Below are 10,203 nucleotides of genomic sequence, written 5' to 3' on the forward strand. Positions count from 1 at the left end.
CTGTATATCAGGGGTTCAACGTCCTTGCTAGCTGCTCGTAGGACACAATCCGGTCCTCCAGCATCACCCTCACATAACTAATATAAGATTATGTGGGGAGAGCTAACCAGAGCGCCCCTCTCCAGCTTATTCATCCTTATAGCATAGTCAGTCAGGATGCTTCCAACCTGCGGGCGGGGGGGGCAACGTTCCTGGAGAAACCTACCACTAGGCCCCCTCTTCCAGGTGGACAGTAGGTCAGTGATCCTGTCCAGAAATCAGTGTTGGGATAAGTCAAAGGCCCTGTTTGCAGAGGGGCTAGAGCTCTTGTTCTAATACATGTTTATAGGGGTTTTGGTGTGTGTTCTTAGGGGCACTTTATGGTTCTGTGTGTGTGTATGCGTGTGCATGTGTGTATTCGGGTGGTAAGAAGTGCAAAGCTGTGTGCGTCTGCCACGGGACACACAGCCGCCTGTCTCCCCATGGAAGTGCTCCTAAGTATGCAGAAAAACATTTTATAAATTGTATTTTAAATAAATGTGTTAAACTTTTTAAAATGACGTTTTATTTTTTCAAACTACTATGTTTGCCCTCTTCCTGGAGTGCCCCCGGGCTAAACTGGGCTCTAGAAGCCACCCTGGGAGTTTACGATCTAAATTGGAGTGAGAACACATGCAAGAGGCACAACAGCAGGAGGGGAGGAGAAGGGGTTGTGAATAACTGTTGGTCAAGGGGAATTTATTCCTGCTGAGAGTGGATTGAAACTACTTGACTCCTATATATTCTCCTTGTTGTTTGGGTTTCTATAATATGCTTTTAATGTACTGGGCAGGTCATTGAAATAGGGTCTCCCATGTATGTGAAAACTACTTGAATTAAAAGGGGTGCTCTACCATAGTGCTTTCTGAGGGCCGGGGATGGGGGTGGTCAGAGCTCCGGCTACTCTGTGATGCTGGCTCTGCTATTAGGGAGGGGAGAGTAAGCAAGCACTAGAACGTAGCTACGGCTACCTTGCCCACCTGGACAGGTAATCCCAGCAAAGTAATGGGTAGCAATCGTCCCTGGGATGGGAAGTAACCATGGATGGAGGCAGGATGGCTCATGCCGTTATCCTGGATCTTAGGCTCTCCTTGTGATCTAGACTATGGAAAAGTGGGAGTGCCACTGTAATGGGCTAAGCAGTCAAAAGTCCTAAGGCACCTTGTACTAATCAGAAACATTTCGGTAGGATCCTGAACCCTCAAGTCACACAACAAGCAGAGTGACCTTCAGTGGCTCCTTTACAACGTGTGATTTAGACAGCAGGGTGGGCGGGAAGCTGCCTCTGTTCTGCAAAACACACTTCCCTTTTCCTTTTGAGGGTCTCCTACGTCACAGAAACTAAGCAGTTCTGTGCAATTCCCAGGCTGTGGGGGTGGTGGCGCAAATAGTCTTATGTGAGACTTGAGTGAACTGAGCACTAGGAAGCATTGTGTGCACAGCCCTGAGTGGAGGGAGATGAGTTTTCCTCCTATCACTGGACCATGATCTCAGGGGCAGGAATGGTCAGTCGCCATATATTTAGATATCCTACTACATCACATCCTCCACCTTCACGGGTGCACTCAAGCTTAGGAACAGCTATCAGCTCTTTTACAAGGTAGTGCCCTGTCTGTGTACAGTGTGGCACAATTTGGTGTCACAGCGCCATAGGATAGACTGTCTGCTCAGTACCAAATTCCTAAGAGCAACCATAAAACAGAACGAAGCTCTCCTTTGTGGAGCTTCCAGTTTTCACTCCCTCTACTGCTTGTAGTGCTGGTGGGAGGACATAATTGCTACCCCTCAGCTGATACACTATAGCCATGGTAACCCACATTCTGTTCACTTAGCCCAACTATGGAGCTGGGGTCCAGTGGCAAGAGAAGTGCGGCAAGTAGGATATTTTGTTGTTTCCTGCTGTGAGAACAGAGTGGAAGCTTTAGAATAGGATTTCACGGGGCTCTCCTGAGTTCAGACTTGCCTTTCCTGCTGCAAACCTATTGTTCTTGCAGCTGTCTGTGAAGCCAAGGGGCCGGCCAGTGGCCTTCAGCATTGACCTTAGTTACAGCAACAATAAACTCATGAATAGACCTCAACTGCACTATCTTATGGGACCTTGTACGGGGGCATCTCAAAGTACTTGAGACATGTAACAGCAGGACGTGGAATACTGTGTATTACAGCACTGCCTAGATGCATAATGTAGGAGGGCAAACGTTCTGGAGCTGGGCAGTGAGGTTACCGTGGAGTAGAGGAGAAAGGGCTCTATGGTGGGAGGAGGACATACCATGCGGCTCAGGATGGCATAGGAGCCCTCCAAGAAATACACAACCATGTTCATGGCCATTCACATGAAGAACGATCAATGTTCATCCCTTTATAAAGCTGGGAAATTCTCAGACCAAACTTTAACCTACTCAGATTGCTTCCCTGTACTTCCCACCCATGCAAACCACAGGCAGCTAGGAAAGAGCAGTTGAGTCATTCAACACCACCCCACATAAGCTCTAGTTCCCCTTTGAAAAAAGAACAGGAGTACTTGTGGCACCTTAAAGACTAACAAATTTATTTTAGCATGAGCTTTCGTGAGTTACAGCTCACTTCTTCGGATGCATAGAATGGAACACACAGACAGGTGTACGAGCCCCTGCACATCTACCAACGTGATATATGCCATCATGTGCCAGCAATGCCCCTCTGCCACGTACATTGGCCAAACCGGACAGTCTCTACGCAAAAGAATAAATGGACACAAATCTGACATCAGGAATCATAACATTCAAAAACCAGTGGGAGAACACTTCAACCTCTCTAACCACTCAGTGGCAATTTTGCAACAAAAAAACTTCAAAAACAGACTCCAAAGAGAAACTGCTGAACTCAAATTAATATGCAAACTAGATACAATTAACTGTGGCCTAAACAGAGACTGGGCATGGTTGGGCCATTACACTAATTGAATCTATTTCCCTATGTTAAGTTCTCCTCGCACCTTCTATGGGCCATCTTAATTATCACTTCAAAAAGTTTTTTTCCCTCCTGCTGATGATAGCTCATCTCAATTGATTAGACTCTTCCTGTTGGCATGGCTACTTCCACCTTTTCATGTTCTCTGTATGTATAAATATCTCCTGTCTGTGTGTTCCATTCTATGCATCCGAAGAAGTGAGCTGTAACTCACAAAAGCTCATGCTAAAATAAATTTGATAGTCTTTAAGGTGCCACAAGTACTCCTGTTCTTTTTGCGGATACAGACTAACACGGCTGCTACTCAGTTCCCCTTTGCAATCTCACCTCCAGCTCCTTTCCACAATCCACATCCCATGTAGCTTTACCTTCATCCTGAACAACCACCCGACAGCCTTAACTCTGATCCTAAATATTAAGGTGCCATATAAGGCTTCTTGTGATGCACGGATGAGCTGATCAGAACACAGTAACATGTGTTGTGTCATGTCCTATTTATTAAACATTCCTCTAAGCAAACCTACCAGTTATCCCTGCTGGTCCCTTTGCCAGTGTAATTACTGGGTTTGCTTCTAGCGTCACCGCCTTCTGACCTGCATGGTCCTTGGAATTGCTCACCACTGCTCATGATCTTCTCTCTTCCTTGATGACTCAGTGCTCGCAGGGGCTTGGGAATGCTTTGATGGAGCCTTGGCAACTTCCATTAGGTCACCACCTCTGCTTGTATCTGGAACCTGGCTCCCTGCTCTGGGAACATTTCACAGAGGGACTGAGTTCAGGGGACATCTAGGATGACACAGCAACAACCCAAAAAAGAAAGTCCCTTGGAACTAACTAGGCTGATCTCAAAGCCTGGGACGGGCTGGTATACTGTGGTGGGGTGCCTAGCAAACTACATTAACCCCCTTGACTTTGCAGTGCAAGGATTCCTCGATGCTCTAATGGACTGAATCGCTGTTGGGGTAAATTAAGACTGATCCTGGTCCCATTGAAATCAGTGTTAAAACTCCCACCAACTTCAACCTGAGTGGTTGCGAGGCCAGATCCTGGGAGCTGATGAACGCTCAGCTCCTACTGAGGTCAATAGGAGTTGAGGGTGTTCAGTACCTTCCATTGCCTGGCCCTACAAATCACATCTCCTGTGGACAGTGTATTAACAAATGATGATTGGGATGCACCTGAACAAAAGGATTACTAACATTCGACCTGCTTCTGCGCCCACTGAGGTCAATGGAAGTTTGTTTTAAATGTTTTGTTCATTGCTTTAAAAGAATAATCAAACAGAATAGTGTCCCCAATATGGCCATCAACAACCCAAAGGGAAACTACACTACACAATGTAGCCAGTACAATGCCAGACAAGCAGGACCCAGGCATGGCACTGCTGTCTTAGGGATAGCATTAATGTATTTGCCTTGTGGGGCAGGGCAGGGCAATTATACCCATTGTACAGATCACAACTGAGGCCCAGAGTGGGGAAGTGCTTTGCCCAAGGTCATGCAGGAAGTCTGTGGTGGAACAAGAAATTGAACATGGGTCTTCTAAGTGAGCACCCTAATACCTACACCATCTTTCCTCTGCTTTAAACGCTCCTGAACTGAAGGTGGGAGCTGGTGGCTGTTCACCTCTAGGTCACTGGTTCCAATCCAGCCAAGGGCCATTTAGAGGTGGAGGGGGAAGATAGACAACTCAGGGAACTAGAAGTATGCAGTGGGAGATGGAACCTGTTGGCAACACCCAGCTACTTTCTTTAGCTTTTCTTCAGCCCAAATGTACAATGTGTTTTCAAAACAACGAAGGGCCGTTCCACCACCACCACCCTGCAGATACCAGCTCACGTGAGATAAATGGGAAGTCTTTAGCAGGTTCTATGGGCTCAACTAATACCCAAAGTAAATGATACATCCATGGCTACCATTTCCCTCCACCGCATCTCCAGCAAGGATAGTGTACAGTTTTAAGGCCCTTTATTTGGACAACAGCTGAAGGCAAAAACCAGGGAGAATATAGCGACAACCCCTTTGATAAATGGACACGTGTATTTGTGTGAAGGAAGGCAAGGAAAAGAAGAAAGTGTTTACATAATTTGTGCAGCAAGAGGTGTGCCCAAAATGAATGGCGGGCACAAACCTTAATGCCAGGCCTAACTGCTTGCTCTGCGTCATTGCATCCGTCCTGGGTCTTTGTGACGGAATGCACCCCGCCGTTCACACCCTTCACCCTATTGTAACAATCTTTGTACAGAATATGCCTTATGAGGTATCAGCTGAAAACTAATAACTCACTGGCCAATAATATGATGAAAAGTGCGTAATACAATTACGGACTTCAGCTGAAATCATGGCTGAAGTGTGTTTGCTAGACAATTCTGGGGAGGGAGTGAACCTGTTTCTTAAAGACAAAGGACAAGCTGATGCATCTAGCCAAGTGGCCATCAAAACTGATGGGCGATCGCCTGTCAAGTGGCCATTCTTTGGCGAGGAGCAAGGGCAGGAACAAACAGATCGGCACGGACAACAGCAAACAACAGCATGGACCCTCTTTCACCACCAGACTGCTGGACTCCATCCACACTGCAGGAATGAACTTTATCTAGGCACAACCCTCAGGAAAATGCATTTCAGAGGGTGACTGAACTATAAAAGTGACGGACAAAAACATCCCAGTTTCTCTCTCCACATCCATCTCTCTTGTTCTTTCACCTAAGACAACAAAAGAAACAAGCCCGTTTGACTTTGGGTGAGATCCTGACCTGAAATTTGGTCGGCCCTGTTGCTGGGAGCACGTGGTGAGAACTTTATCTTGACCCAGGTCTAGCTTGTTAAGTTTTAGTCCTAGGAAGGATTTTATCTTTATTTCTCTTGTAACCATTTCTGGCTTTAACGCCTTATGCTTGTACTAACTTAAAATCTCCCCCTTTGCAGTTAAATAAACTTGTTTTATTCTTTAATTAAGAACAGACCAGTGTTGCCTTTAATCTGAACTATGTGGGTAACTCCATTTCTGGTAGCAAACTGTTTTATATTGATCCCCTTAGAGGGCAATAGACCTCATAGATCTGGACTGTCCAGGAGAGGGATGGACAGTGCAGAACACACGTTTTGGGGGGAAATCCGGGAGCAGGAGTGTGTTGGAGTCACCCTGCAAGTGGTAACCAAGGCTTGATGGAAGCCAGAGTAAGACTGATGTGTGCCTGGTGGGCTGCAGCTATATACAGACACGCAGGGTGTGACCTGCACGCTGTTTGACCCAGGTAGGAGCTACAGCAGCAAAGCATTGTGAGGGACCCAAGCTTGCAGGGCAGGGGTGACACAGCCTCTCACTGCTCTGGATTGCACAGCAGACTGTCCCAGTGTTTCTAAGGGGTATGTTATCTTGGTATCAGGTAGGAGATGCAGCTACTGAAGGGAAAGATAATCCAGTGGCTCAGACCCTCTCTGAGGACATGGGAGCCCTTTGTTCAAGTCCCTGGTCTGCCACAGGCTTCCTGGGTGACCTTGAACGAGTCATGTCGTCTCTCTGTGCCTTGGTTCACCATCGGTACAACGGGAAAGATAGTTCTGCAATGCCTCACACATGTGGCGGGGGAGAGAGAGGAAAAATAAACTAAAGAGAGCAGATGCTCAGATACTCCAGTAATGGGGAGCCATGCAAGTACCACAGACAGAGATTTGTATCCGGAGACAGGAACAACGCGAGCACATTTCCGAGGGTACAAATTGATCCTGCAAAAAAGTGGCTGAGCTACTGAAACCCAGTGTGGATCTTAAAGCAAATGACTCTATACAACATGGCTAAGCGACAACGGAAGGGTGGGGGAGGAGAGCAACAGTCTACACACATCTAAAGATGTAAAGCCCCAAGAAGGAAGAGGGGTTGCTCAAGGAAGGGGTGCAACTAAGAGTAATGGGAAGAATTTAGAAAGGGAAAATTGAGGCTGACTTTTATCCTGCTCCAGCCCGTTTGCTGTGAACACTTCGGAGCACGGAATGCTCTTTGTATGTGGTTGGCACCCAGCATGAGGTGGGCACTGTCACAATCAGTGCTGGTCTTTGCACTATTTCAGGCTGTGGTGGCACTGGAAGATGTGAACTTTCCTGGAGATTTCTTACTGGAAAAGAGAACAGTTATAGAAAAATATCACCTATGCTACTGAGCTCTTGGATCATCTGATGACTGATGGGCAATAGCAACTTGCTTCTAGCCTGCCATTGTTATGCAGACAAAACTACACAGGATCGTTTCAGGGGCAAGACAAAGATGCTACATTTATTGTGATAACAATTTGATCTATAACCACTAGCTAATACCTTCATACTTATACACACACTAAATGTTCTGCAGCTGCTTGATAGTTACCAGTCCTGAATGTAGCTTGAGTTCGTGGCTTGAGTTCACAGCTTGGGATTGTAGCTTGTGGTGGCTAACTAGCTAGGAAAGCTGGGCACAAGGAAGGGCTGGGTCTGCCCTCCCAAGTTGGCAGCAGAACGTTACCCTCCAAAGTCTTCCGTCTCACCCATTCTTTTTTGTAGGCTTTAGTTTGAATCCAGAGTCTATAGGTCTTGCTGTGTCACGCTGCCTCTGGGTTCGGTGTGACTGATCACCCGTCAATTGCAGACGTGACTTTCAGCCTCGGACCTGGCTTTGATCTTCCTTCTATTGTACCTTTGTTCTTTTCTTTTTGGGGTGGGCTCTCCTTACTTTGTTAGGGCTCTTGTCTGCATCTTCAGCCGTTGGTGTTTGAACTCTATTTCACCAGGACAGGCTGGGGCTGGAGGTTGATTCCATCATCCATACATACCTCATCCACACATCAAAACTAAACTAATAAGATTACAGCAGGGTTTTGCAAAAATGAAGGTTGCAGCAAGCTTTTACAAAATGGAGTAAGCGTTGTAAAATGGAGTCTGAATTACAATATGGCAAACAGTGAACAGAAGTAGACAAGTGTCGTGAATGGCAAACAGTGAACAGAAGTTACAATACTGAAACAGTGCAAGTCTCAGTGATTTAAGCAAGAATTGGATTGACAGTGAAACTTAGAAGGGCAGCTGGCTGAAGGCTGTGGCTCTAACAAGCACCTTAATTGTCAATTAGCCAGTTATTGGGGTAACCGGTTTTATGAGTGAATGTTGTTTCATTCATAAACTTTACTTATGAAGTTACATTGATAAAGTGAACAATTAAAAACAATTTCATTCATCAGTTCTACACCATGACCCATCTCATCAGCATGTCCTGGTACTGAAGGGCCAGGATAAGCTCCTCACACAGCTCCTGGAATGTGGATTTTCTCATGCAGAAGTTCTGAGCCCACTGCTGGTCATCTCAGATCTGCACAATGATGGTTTCACACCACTCAGTGCTTGTGGTCATGGTCCAGAACTGCCGGTTAGCATAAGATGTGTCAGCCATTACAAGCAGCATCAGCTGTCTCCACCCCTCCATTTCTGCATGTGCTGATCTACTTTCCCTTCTCATAGACTCATAGAACTGGAAGGGACCTCGCGAGGTCATCTCGTCCAGTCCCCTGCACTCAAGGCAGGACTAAGTATTATCGATTCTAGACCATCCCTGTCAGTGTTTGTCCAACCTGCTCTTAAAAATCCCCAATGATGGAAATTCCACAACCTCCCTAGGCAATTTATTGCAGTGCTTAACCATTCTGACAGTTAGGAATTTTGTCCTAATGTCCAACCTAAACTGCCCTTGCTGCAATTTAAGCCCATTGCTTCTTGTCCTATCCTCAGAAGTTAGGCAGAACAATTTTTCTCCCTCCTCCTCGTAACAACCTTTTTTATGTACTTGAAAACAGGTCATGTCCCCTCTCGGTCTTCTCTTCTCCAGACTAAACAAACCCAGTTTTTTCAATCTTCCCTCCTAGGTCATGTTTTCTAGACCATTAATCGTTTTTGTTGGTCTTCTCTGGACTTTCTCCAATTTGTCCACATCTTTCCTGAAATGTGGCCCCCAGAACTGGACACAATACTCCAGTTGAGGCCATATAAACACAGAGTAGAGTGGAAGAATTACTTCTCGTGTGTTACTTACAGTGTTCCTGCTAATACATCCCAGTATGATGTTTGCTTTTTTTGCACCCATGTTACACTGTTGACTCATATTTAGCTTGTGATCCACTATGACTCCCCAGATCCCTTTCCGCAGTGCTCCTTCCTAGGCAGTCATTTCCCATTTTGTATGTGTGCAACTGATTGTTCCCTCCTAAGTGGAGCACTTTGCATTTGTCCTTTTTGAATTTCATCCTATTTACTTCAGACCATTTCTCCAGTTTGTCCAGATCATTTTGAATTTTAATCCTATCCTCCACAGCACTTGCAACCCTTCCCAGCTTGGTATTGTCCACAAACTTTATAAGTGTACTGTCTATGCCATTATCTAAATCATTCATGAAGATATTGAACAGAACCAGACCCAGGACCAATCCCTATGGGACCTGACTTGATATGCACTTTCAGCTTGACTGTGAACCACTGATAACTACTCTCTGGGAACGGTTTTCCAACCAGTTATGTACCCACCTTATAGTAGCTCCATCTGTATTTCCCTAGTTTGTTTATGGGAAAGTAATGCGAGACAGTATCAAAAGCCTTACTAAAGTCCAGATATACCACATCTACCGCTTCCCCCCCATCCACAAGGTTTGTTACCCTGTCAAAATTATTAGGTTGCTTTGACCCAATTTGTTCTTGACAAATCCATGCTTTTATCTATCGCTTTATTATCGTCTATGTGTCTGCAGACTGATTGCTTAATTATTTGCTCCATTATGTGTCCTGCTACTGAAGCGAAGCTGATTGGTCTGGAATTCCCCGGCACCAAGCTGCTGCTGAAACGTTCTCCACCATGTTTCACACCCTGCACCTGCCTCCTGTTCCCCGGTTGGAGCAGCGCGGGTGCCCGAGTTCGGCACGAGCCGTTGTTCAGGGGAGGAGCCAGGCCTTGCCCCCCAGTCACCACACAGGCCACAGCTGACAATCAGGGGGTGCCAGAATGGAACTGGTTTACTTCAACCACCGCCCATGCGGCCACACGGGACAGACAAGTTCCCCTTTCACCGGGAAAGAGCTCACAGAGCGGCTCAGCTGACTGCACCGCTGAGCATCATGGGATACATGCCCAGGGGCCTCACAGGGTGAGCGAGACACCCCCCCCCCGCCCATCACTGTGCGCCGCTCTCGCTGCCCAACTCTATGGGCCAAGGCCTGTCAGCCTCCC

Source organism: Mauremys reevesii, linkage group 21, assembly GCF_016161935.1.
Source record: "Mauremys reevesii isolate NIE-2019 linkage group 21, ASM1616193v1, whole genome shotgun sequence".
Classification (NCBI taxonomy): domain Eukaryota; kingdom Metazoa; phylum Chordata; order Testudines; family Geoemydidae; genus Mauremys; species Mauremys reevesii.